Consider the following 12,444-nt stretch of genomic DNA (forward strand, 5'->3'; position numbering starts at 1 on the left):
ATGAAAAAAAAAAAAAAGTCAGGCATACAGGTGCTTCCCAGGGGGCGCTAGTGTTAAAGAATCCCCCTGCCAATGCAGGAGACGTAAGAGACATAGGTTTCATCCCTGGATTGGGAAGATCCCCTGGAGGAGGCATGGCAACCCTCTCCAGTATTCTTGCCTGGAGAATCCTATTTACAGAGGAACCTGTTAGGCTATAGTCCATAAGTTTACAAAGAGTTGGACATGACTGAAGCAACTTAGCATGCACCCATGCAGGCATACAGTGTTAAACAAAAGAGACAAAAGCTTAGATTATCATGGAACAAGGAAGGGAAAAACCAATTCTCTAGTGATGAATAGATTTGTTTTTCTGTGATATTCTTGAAAATATAGCAATTGTGGTTTTTCAAAGGCGTCTGCTTATAGACTGGTTGACCCATAACAGAAGGGGGAAGAGAAAGAAAATGCTTGTAGATTAATACATGAGTGGACATAATATGAAAGAAAGTAGTGGAAAATTAACATAACATTGTAAATCAACTATAAATAAAAATAAGTTAAAAATAACAAATGATAACATAATATATATGAAAAGTATGTTCTGTACATTCTCCCAATAAGACTAGTGAGTGGCAGAACAAGAATTTGAGTACTCTTCCATATGGCTTTAATTCCTGTAACTAAGTGAGTGATAGTTCCTGTCATGTCCAACTCTTTGTGACCCCATGGACTGTAGCCTGTCAGGCTACTCTGTCCATGGAATTCTCCAGGCAAGAATACTAAGAGCTGTTGTCTTTCCTTCCTTTATAGAGATTTTATGGTTGAAGGTAAAATCAGAAGTAAATAAAAGCACAGTCTAAGAGTGAGTTTAGTAAAGAAAGTGCGTGCATGCATGTTAAGTCGCTTCGGTTGTGTCTGACTCTTTGCGATCCCGTGTACTGTAGCCTGGCAGATGCCTCTGTTCATGGGATTCTCCAGGCAGGAATACTGGAGTGGGTTTTTATGCCTTTTTCAAGGGAATTTTCCCTCCCCAGGGATCGCTTATGTCTCCTGCATTGGCAGGCAGGTTCTTTATCACTAGAGCCACCTGGGAAGTCCAGTACAGAGAGTGGATAATGTAAATCAGAAACATCTTAAAAAGGCACAGACACAATCATACGAATGATAACATATGTTCATGCATTTCAATGGTATTTCATTCCACTAAACCATAATCCAGTACATTTAGAATATTTAGAGAAAATATTTAGACTTAACACTATAGATCTAGTTGAAAAGGCCAGTGACTGGGGCCTCAGGGAAAAATGAACATCTGCAGTCAGTAGGGAAATGCTGGGCCTTGTCCAAAATGCACCCTGGGAGGTGGAAAAATACATGACAGGGGTTGCTACTGCTGCTACTGCTAAGTCACTTCAGTCGTGTCCGACTCTGTGCGACCCCATAGACAGCAGCCCACCAGGCTCCCCTGTCCCTGGGATTCTCCAGGCAAGAACACCAGAGTGGGTTGCCATTTCCTTCTCCAATGCAGAAAAGTGAAAAGTGAAAGTCAAGTCGCTCAGTCATATCCGACTCTTAGCGACCCCATGGACTGCAGCCTACCAGGCTTCTCCGTCCATAGGATTTTCCAGGCAAGAGTACTGGAGTGGGGTGCCATTGCCTTCTCCGACACGACAGGGGTTAGTGTGAAACAAATGTGATTTTTCAGTGTGCATATCTTCTGCTGGGGAGAGTACTGCTCAGTAACTGCTCAGTAATGCCATTCTGACTGTCTAACAAGTGATCTCAATGAGCAAAAGATTCAGGAGACCAGGCTGGGAGGGGAATGGGGGATAGAGGTTAACATAATCACTCTTGATAGGAGATGTCTGAAAAAGGAATGGGCTACTGTGGAGACAAAATATCTCAACTAAACAAATAGTTGGCAGTAGGAATATTGTGTCTTTGATTTGCAGCTTCTGTGAGTTAATTCTAGCAGGAGACTATAAGGGTTTCTTCATTACTGAGTCTCTGTGAAGTCCCTACATTCTCCGTCTTGTTCAAATGCTGTAACTGACATTGATTGCTGGCATTGCTGTCCTTCTCTGAAATCCACAAGCACTCAAAGGCATAACATTAAAATATTACATGGTGCCATGGAATTATGACATTCATTCACCTGGGCAAAATGTAGCTCTCTCCCCAAGTGCTTTCAAGTTGATTGCTATTATTTTGACAAATACACAGGGTCCAAAATTATTCTTGTAGACTCAGAAATCTGTTCTTATTTACATACAAAGGTTGAGCTCCCCTCCTGAGGCATAACAATTTATCTATCCCATTATTAATATGCAAATATATTGATCACAATTATAATTGCAGAAACTATAGTTTTCATAGTTCATTTGATCAGTTATTTCTCTGTGCATGAATACCTACAAGTAAAGTTAAATAATAATCAGAAGGTCATTTTGTGAGCAATCAGAAGAAGTATATGGAATACCAGAATGCTGAGTGGCATCTAATGCACTCGGGTCAATTATGTAGTCTTTTATAAGGGCTGGAAGACTCAGGTGCAGCGCCCCCTCCCCTGTACAGTTCTTGGTTGCACTGCCACCCTTGATTGTGTGCCTCTATCAACTGAAATCCCATGGCTGACTACTCCAACCCTATTTAAAACACACACATTCATTTTTCAAATCCTTTTCAGGCAAGAGGAAATTCTGCTAGTCTTGATATCACAATTTCTCTATAAGTTCTTTTGTATAAATTGGTTCTAGTCTTACTTATGTCTTATAAGTTAGACTTTAGAAGGGTCAAGCCATCAACTGTAGTTGATAATGACTATGCATGCAAAATTAAAAAGAAAACCCATCTATTGATAAACTATTAGAAATAATGAGGAAGTTTGGTTACAATATCAACATACATGAACTAATTGCTATTTTGTATGTCAGAAACAGGACTTCCCCAGTAGCTCAGATGGTAAAGAATCTGCCTGCAATGCAGGAGACCCGGGATCGATCCCTGGGTCAGGAAGATCCCCTGGAGAAGAAGATGGCAATCCATCCCAGTGTTCGTGCCTGGAGAATTCCATGGATAGAAGACCCTGGTGGGCTACAGTCTATGGAGTCACAAAGAGTGAGACACACATACCCTTACATATGAAAACACACATTTGCACACACATTTCCCACATACATATGAAAACACACATATGCACACACATGTCAGAAACACTGAAAAATTAGAATTTTAAGTTGTATCCTAAAATAGCATAAATTATGAAACACCTAGAAATAAACCTAATAAAAATGGGGAAAACCTCTACAGAGATCAGTATAAATACTTTTACCAAGCAATTCTACTTGTAGATATTTATCCAATAGAAATGTACCAAAGAACCTGTTCTAAAACATTTAAAGCAGCATGATTTTATTAGCCCCAGACTGCAAACAGTCCACACATATATCAGTAGTAAACAAACGAAAGGTGTCATGTTCATTCAGTGGAAGATGATACAGTAAGGAGAATAAATGAACTTAAGATAATTACATGGATCAGTGTCACAATCCTAATATAAAGAACAAGTGGCCAACTATATAGTATCTCATTTATATAAAGTTTAGAAAAATTGTGAACTTGCCTACGTTTGGGAATGAGTGAGAGAATTTGAAGATAGCAAATTCTATTTCTTAAGCTGGTAAGAGTGACAGGAGTGTGTTCACTTGGAGATAATCTACCAAGTTGGTCATTTTCTCATGTGAAATAGAAATAATAAATGTGGGGCATTGTATGAGCTCAGATGAACAATTCACAGTATATGCATATGTGTATAAATGCTCACATCCTGAATGTTGCATAATAACACAAAGCACAATATGAAACGAATAGTGGCACAAGATTTATTTAGAAATTCAGGTAAGATTCCCTGCTTCTGGGAGACACTAGAAGTGATTATAAAAAGAAGAAAGCAGGACATAAGAATCATGAGTACATTGAAAAGAAACATGATTATGAAGATTATTATGAAGATAGTAGCAGAAACTGAAGAAAGTCATGAGTATGTGTCTTTGTAAGTTACATGTAGAGAGAAGATGAAGATCCTGATTTCTGAGTCAAAGTAGAGACCCACACTCCATATCAAGGATGTAGGAATGTGGAACATGACTCATATACACAGGAAGAAGAGAATCAAGGGGAAGTCCTCCGCACTCTATCAAGCTGATTCTCAACCTTTTAAACAGGGAGATTAATAACAAAAATTTGGTGATAGGACATTGGCTTTAGCAACTTTTGGAAGTAAAACTTGTTCTGGAATGCCAAATCAGGTGATGAGAAGATTGGTTTGAGAGACAGTGATTCTTTAGCAAAGTGATCAGCAGCAGGAAGGCTGGCAGCAGCTGGACACACAGCTGGGGTGGCAGGAGGTGGTCCTACGACAGGTGGTCTGACAGGAGACAGGGCGGCAGCAAGGCTGGCAGCAGCTGGGTCCACAGCTCTGGTCTTGGCACCCAGGCAGGCAGCAATATGTGGGGTGGTAGCAGGTTCTATGTCAGTACACGGGTGCACAGGAAGCTGGCTGACAGCAAGGCTGACAGCAGTTAGACCCACCACAGTTTTGTCCACAGCTGCTGGATGCACAGCAGGCAGGCTGACAGCCAGTGGTCACGCAGGTAGTTTTGCAGCAAGTGATTTGCCAGCAAGTTGAGGGGCAGCAGGCCTGGCAGCAGCTGGACCCACAAGAGCTGGATCCCCTACAGGTGGGCTGGAAGCATGTGGTCCTACAGCAGGTGATCCTACCGCAGGTAGGCTGGCAGCAAGGGGAGCAGCAGGAGTGAGTCATGGTGTCAGGGTGGTGTGTGGGTTCCTACACAGAGGTGAGTTCTCAGATTCTGATCACTTCTTCAATTCCAGTACTTTTATACACTGGGCTCTCAATATGTGAACCAATAAACAGGATTTTCTTTACTGTTCTTTACATTGTTTTCACAGTCACTGACGGAATTTTAGAGGCGGAAGTTGTTCCCTAAGGGTTATGAATCTTTGGTAAATAAGGATTGAATCTGTTTCCTGATTGAGAATTCATAGAAACATTTTTCAGGTAAAAGAAAGGCGATCACATCATCAACATCGTTCCTGCTTCAGTCATAATATGATCATGTGATACAGTTTTCACTGGCCTGAGGAGGGTCACAGCAGTTGTCTCTCCCTAGCTTTGGTCCTTCTGCTATATGGAAATTGGCAAGTTCCCTTGTGGTGAGGGGCTGATGCTGATGTTTTCACAGTGACAAATTGAATCCATGCCCGAGTCCAAATCTGTTTACCCACAAAAGCCTGGTTCAGGACCACTACTGGCATTCCTCTGTAGCAACCTACCCTCACTCACTGCCTTCTATCCCACTTCTATCAATGGCTCTTGGTAAGATGCTGTTTGGCATAATCTCTTTCATATGGCAAAGCAGAACCAAAGCAGGTGAAGAGAAGAAGCTGGGACTGAGAAAGCTTCAGTCAATTTACTTCTGGGTGACCAATAGTCCTAATTGGGCCAGGAGTGTGGAGTTGCCCTGGACGTGGGTCATTCAGTGACCTGCTGAATAACTGGGGCAATTCCAGGCAAACCAGGAAGAGCTGGTGACTCTGTTTCTATCCTTGTGTATCAGCGGAGTCGATGACCTCATCTTACTGATAACATGTTTATCGTTGTAATCTTTCTTTTCCTTATTCTATTTCTTTCTTCCTTCTCTTCTTTCAATCTTTCCTCCTTTCTTCCTCTATCTCTTTTACTTCCTTTCTTTATTTTAATGATAGAATTGAATTAGTTAATTCCTAATTTATCTTTAGGTTTTAAACTTTTTAAGGTAAAAAGTGAATGGTAAATGCAAATAATTAATTCCCAGCTTTATATATTATTATGCAATGAACAAACCCATGTCAATATTACCAGGTTAAGAAATAGAAATTTAATGTGGTGCTTTCCAATTATACCCTCTTCACTAATCCCCAAATGTTGCTAAATAATCTATTGATGACTTACAATCCTGTAGGTCAGTTTTAACTTTTTTTTAAACCTTTATGTAATGAAAGACTATAGAATTGACTTCCCTTTACATTATGACTGTGAGATTCAACAAAGTTATTATTTGTAGTTTATCTATTGTCATTGCTGTATAATCTTGGATTGTGTGTGAATATGACACAATTTATTTGTTGATGGTCCTCCTGATATACATTTTTTTTTTAAGTTTAGTATTGAAAAGAGTCCTTCTATAAATGTTTTTGTACCAGTTGTTTGGTAAACACATTTCTTTGGATGTAAACCTAGGAGTAGATGGCTCATATAATTGCTTGGTCAAATGTTTATCCTATTCTTGCCCATCTTTCTTTTGATTTATTCCTAGATATTCTAATTTTTATGCTAATTTTATTTTACAATTGAATTTTTTCAACTGCTTCTGACATATAAAAATGTATTCATATATGTTGATGTTGTAACTAAACTCTCTTATTATTTTTAATATCTAGCAATAGATTTTTTGGGAAATTTTACTTGCACAATCATATCATCTACAGATGATGATAGCTTTATCCATTTCATAGCAACCTTTAAAAATGTTTTTTAATTAATTTATTTTTTATTGAAGGATAATTGCTTTACAGATTTTTGCTGTTTTCTGTCAAACCTCAAAATGAATCAGCCATAGGTATACATATATCCCTCCCTTTTGAGCCTCCCTCCCATCTCCCTCCCTATCCCACCCCTCTAGGTTGATCCAGAGCCCCTGTTTGAGTTTCCTGACCCATACAGCAAATTCCCATTGGCTATCTATTTTACATATGGTAATATAAGTTTCTTTGTTACTCTTTCCATACATCTCACCCTCTCCTCCCCTCTCCCCATGTCCATAAGTCTATTCTCTATGTCTGTTTCTCCACTGCTGCCCTGTAAATAAATTCTTCAGTACCATTTTTCTAGATTCTGTATATATGCTTTAGAATATGGTATTTACCTTTCTCTTTCTGACTTACTTCACTCTGTGTTTTCACTTCACTCTGTAGATTCTAGGTTCATCCACCTCATTAGAACTGACTCAAATGCATTCCTTTTTCTGGCTGATATTCCATTGTGTATGTACCACAACTTCTTTATCCATTCATCTGTTGATGGACATCTAGGTTGCTTCCATGTTCTAGCTATAGTAAATAGCATAGCAGCCATTTTAAAATTAAAGAATAGTTGGTTTACATATTGTGTTAGTTTCAGGTGTACAGTAAAGTGATTCAGTTATATGTGTATGTATATATATATATATATATATTTCAGATTATTTTCCCTTGTAGGTTATTAAAAGATATTGACCACTGTATCCTGTGTTATGCAGTAAATCCTTATTACTTATCTATTTTATTCAATATATATGTGGTAGTGTGTACCTGTTAATCCTATACTTCTAATTTGTTCCTCTCCCCTTATCTTTCTCCCTTGGTAACTGTGAGTTTGCTTTCTATGTCTGTGAGTCTCTGTTTTCTATATAGATTCATTTATATTGCTTTTTTGATTCCACATATAAGTATTGCAGTCCATGGGGTCACAGCCAGGCATGACTGAGTGACTGAACAACATAAGTGATATCATATGATATTTATCTTTGTTCCTCTGACTTAATTCACTTAGTATGACATTACCTAGGTCCATTCACATTGCTACAAATGGCAATATTTCATTCATTTTTATGGTTGAGTAATATTCCTTTGGTGTGTATATACACACACACACACACACTCCCCATATCTTCTTTAACCATTCATCTATTGATGGATACCTAGGTTGCTTCCATGTGTTAGCTATTTAAATAGTGTCATGAGCCAACTCATTAGAAAAGACTCTGATGCTGGAAAAGAATGGAGGCAGGAGAAGAAGGGTACAACAGAGGACAAGATGGTTGGATGGCATCACCGACTCAATAGAGATGAGTTTGAGCAAGATCTGGGAGATGGTGAAGGACAGGGAAGCCTGGCATGCTGTCATTCATGGGGTCACAAAGAGTTGGACATGACTGAGCGACTGAACAATGATGAATGATGAGGTTAGCAGCCTTTTTATCTTTAAAAAATTAATTTCTTTACTTTAATTGCAGGTTAATTACTTTACAAGATTGTAGGGGTTTTTGCCATACATTGACATGAATTAGCCATGGGTGTACATGTATCCTCCATCCTGAACCCCTCTCCCACCTCCCTCCCCATCCCATCCCTCTGGGTTGTCCCAGTGCACCAACTTTGAGTGCCCTGTTTCATGCATCGAACTTGTACTGGTGATCTGTTTCATCATATATGGTAATACACATGTTTCAATGCTATTCTTTCAAATCATCCCACCCTCGCCTTCTCCCACAGAGTCTAAAAGTCTGTTCTTTATATCTGTTTCTCTTGTGCTGTCTTGAATATAGGGCCATTGTTATCATCTTTCTAAATTCCATATATATGCATTAATATACTGTATTTTTTCCTTTCTGACTTACTTTTTCATCCAACTCATTAGAACTGATTCAAATGTATTCTTTTTAATAGTCAGGTAATATTCCATTGTTTATATATACCACAGCTTTCTTATCCATTCATCTGCCAATGGACATCTAGCTTGCTTCCATGTCCTAGCTATTGTAAACAGTGCTGTGATGAACAGTGGGGTACATGTGTCTCTTTCAATTCTGGTTTCCTTGGTGCGTATGTCCAGCAGTGGGATTGCTAGGTTGTATAGCAGTTCTATTTTCAGTTTTTTAAGTAATCTCCACACTGTTCTCCATAGTGGCTGTACTAGTTTGCATTCCCACCATACCCTCTCCAGCATTTATTGTTTGTAGACTTTTTGATAGCAGCCATTCTGACTGGCGTGAGATGGTACTTCATGGTGGTTTTGCATTTCTCTGATAATGAGTGATGTTGAGCATCTTTTCATGTGTTTGTTAGCCATCAATGTCTTCTTTGGAGAAATGTCTGTTTAGTTCTTTGGCCCATTTTTTGATTGGATTGTTTATTGTTTATCTGGTATTATTGTTTATTGATTATCTGGTATTGAGCTGCATGAGCTGCTTGTATATTTTTGAGATTAGTTCTTTGTCAGTTGCTTTGTTTGCTATTATTTTCTCCCATTCTGAAAGTTGTCTTTTCACCTTGCTTATAGTTTCCTTGTTTGTGCAAAAGCTTTTAAGTTTAATTAGGTCCCATTTGTTTATTTTTGCTTTTATTTCCATTACTCGGGGATGTGCGTCACAGAGGATCCTGCTGTGATTTATGTCAGAGAGTGTTTTGCCTATGTTTTCCTCGAGAAGTTTTATAGTTTCTGGTCTTACATGTATATGTTTAATCCATTTTGAGTTTATTTTTGTGTATGGTGTTAGAAAGTGTTCTAGTTTCATTCTTTTATAGGCGGTTGACCAGTTTTCCCAGCACCACTTGTTAAAGAGATCGTCTTTTCTCCATTGTATATTCTTGCCTCCTTTGTCAAAGATAAGGTGTCCATAGGTGCGTGGATTTATCTCTGGGCTTTCTATTTTGTTCCATTGCTCTATATTTCTGTCTTTGTGTCAGTACTGTACTGTGTTGATGACTGTAGCTTTGTAGTATAGTCTAAAGTCAGCAGCCTTCTTATCTTATAAAATTTTTTCTTATCCTAGTCCGCTGGTACAGTTGAGCAGAATGGTGAAGAAGATATCTTTGTGTATTCTCTTTAGAAGGGACAACTCTCAATATTTCGTAATTCAACAGGAAGCTTTCTGGTTTTTTTTGGTAGGTTGTTTCCATCAGAGTAACTAGAGTTTTCCTATTCCTTGCTAAGGTATTCTATATTGGAAATGTGTTGAAATTTCTAAAATGCTTTTTCTTTACTTGTTGAGATACCCTTATGATTATTCTCCTGTAGTTTTTCAATTAGTGTTATTTTCAAACATCAATTAACGTTCAAATGCTAAACCAACCTTGTAACTATGAAAACAGTTCAATGTTTTCATCTGATCAATAGTCATGCAAATGTGAAAACCCAGACAACTTTGTAAGACAAATCTATTCCACTGAGTTTTACATTTGCATTTTGAAAAAGATTGGAGACTGTGTTATCAACTAAAAATATAATTTGAAAAATCTACAAATTATAAATATTGGAGAAGGTGTGGGGAAGAGGGAACCCTTTTGTACTATTAATAGAATGTAAATTGATACAGCCACCATGGAGAACAGTATGAGATTTCCTAAAAAATTAAAATATACCTGCCGTATGACCTAGTAATTCTGCTACTGAGCATATACCCTGAGAAAATGATAATTCAAAAAGATGCATGCATTCCAGTGTTTATTGTGGCATTATTTACAATAGCCAGGACATGGAAGCAAACTAAATGTCTATCAACAGATGAATGAATAAAGAAGATGTGGTACATATATACAATAGACTATTACTCAGGCATAAAAAGAATGAAATTGGTCATTTTCAGAGATATGGATGGACCTAGAGTCTTCATAGAGAGTGAAGTTGAGTCAGAAAAAGAAAAAGAAATATTGTATATTAATGTGTATGCACGGACGTGCACGCACGCACACACACACACACACACACAACCTAGAAATACAGTAGAGATGACCTTTTTGCAGGGCAGGAATAGAGACACAGACAGAGAACAGACATGTGGACACTGGGAGGGAAGAGGGGGCGGGGTGAATTGAGAGACTGGGATTGACATATGTAAAGTGCCGTGTGTAGTAAAAGATTGGATAGTGAGAGCCAGTTATATAGCGCAGGGAGCTCAGCTCAGTGCTCTGTGGTGACCTAGAATGTGTGGGATGGGGGTGGGGAGGAATGGAGGTCCAAGAGAGAGGGAGTATATGTATACACATAGCTGATTCACTTCTTTGTAAAGCAGAGACTAACATGATGTTGTAAAGTAACTATTCCTCAATAAATAAGTAAAATATACATAGATTTCTATGACTTGGAATGCAACTAGCTCTTAAATATTATTGCAGAAATGAGCCAAAAGGAAGTTTACGCTAACATAACAGAAATATCACAATTTGAGGGCTACACATTGCAAAGTAAATATAACATCTTTCAAAGAAAAGTGTGAAGAGGCAGCATTAAACAAGGAGGATATAAGACTTGCCATGCAGATTGAACAACACTGTGGTCATTCAAATGGAAATAATCAAAGCAAAGATTACTATTAAAAAGTCCTATGTTGGTAAGAAAAGTTCAAGGCTTTGGACTTCCCTAGTGGGCCAGGGGTAAAGAATCTGCCTGCCAATGTAGGGCATATAGGTTTGATCCCTGGCCAAGGAAGATGCCACATGCTGCAGAGCAGCTAAGCCCGAGAGCCACAACTGCTGAGTGTGTTCTCTAGAGCCCAAATGCCACAACTACTGAAGGCCTCGTACCCTAAAGCCCACGCACCACCAGAGAAGCCATCATAATGAGAAGTCCACACACCGCAACTAGAGAGCAGCCCCTGCTTGCAGCAACTAGAGAAAGGCTGTGCACAGCAACCAAGACCCAGCACAGCCAAAAATAAATGAGTGAATAAAACTAAAGAAGAAAGGTTCAAACTTTAGTTCCCCCATGATGTCCAGCTGTTAGCTAGGGGTTGATAGGAAGACCATGGCTTTAACTCTAAATCTGATGCAGATCTTAAACTCACTAACAGTTGGAGGCTGTCAGTTGCCTGCAGCCCTTGCAGCAGAAAAGCATCTACAGACATGCAAAGTGAGAACCATGATAGAAAGAAAGGTCCAGTGTGAGTCCCTAAGCACTCTCCTCTGGACCAAAGTATTAACCAGAAAAATACTACATCCATGGAGAACAGCAGAGTTTAGTGCTCCATCAAAGACTTTAAAAATGCAAGGTGTTGGTTTTCTCACAATTTTGATATCAGTCATTTTGTACCAGTCTAACCTCTTTATTTTGGGGGCTCCAAAATCACTGCAGATGGTGACTGCAGCCATGGAATTAAAAGATGCTGGCTCCTTGGAAAAAAAGATATGACCAACCTAGACAGCATATTAAAAAACAGAGACATTACTTTGCCAACAAAGGTCTGTCTAGTCAAAGCTATGATTTTTCCAGTAGTCATGTATGGATATGAGAGTTGGACTATAAAAAGAGCTGAGCCCTAAAGAATTGATGCTTTTGAACTGTGGTGTTGGAGGAAACTCTTGAGAGTCCCTTGGACTATAAGGAGATCCAACCAATCAATCCTAAAGGAAATCAGCCCTGAATATTCTTTGGAGGACTGATGCTGAAGCTGAAACCCCAATACTTTGGCCACTTGATGTGAAGAACTGACTCATTGGAAAAGACACGGATGCTGGGAAAGACTGAGGGCAGGAGGAGAAGGGGACAACAGAGGATGAGATGGTTGGATAGCATCAATGACATTGCATGAATTGTCTCCTTCTCCTGAATTTCTACTGAAAGAGCACTTTTTTTTTTTCCAGGTA

This window comes from Bison bison, unplaced genomic scaffold, assembly GCF_000754665.1.
Source record: "Bison bison bison isolate TAMUID 2011002044 unplaced genomic scaffold, Bison_UMD1.0 scf7180017864180, whole genome shotgun sequence".
Classification (NCBI taxonomy): domain Eukaryota; kingdom Metazoa; phylum Chordata; class Mammalia; order Artiodactyla; family Bovidae; genus Bison; species Bison bison.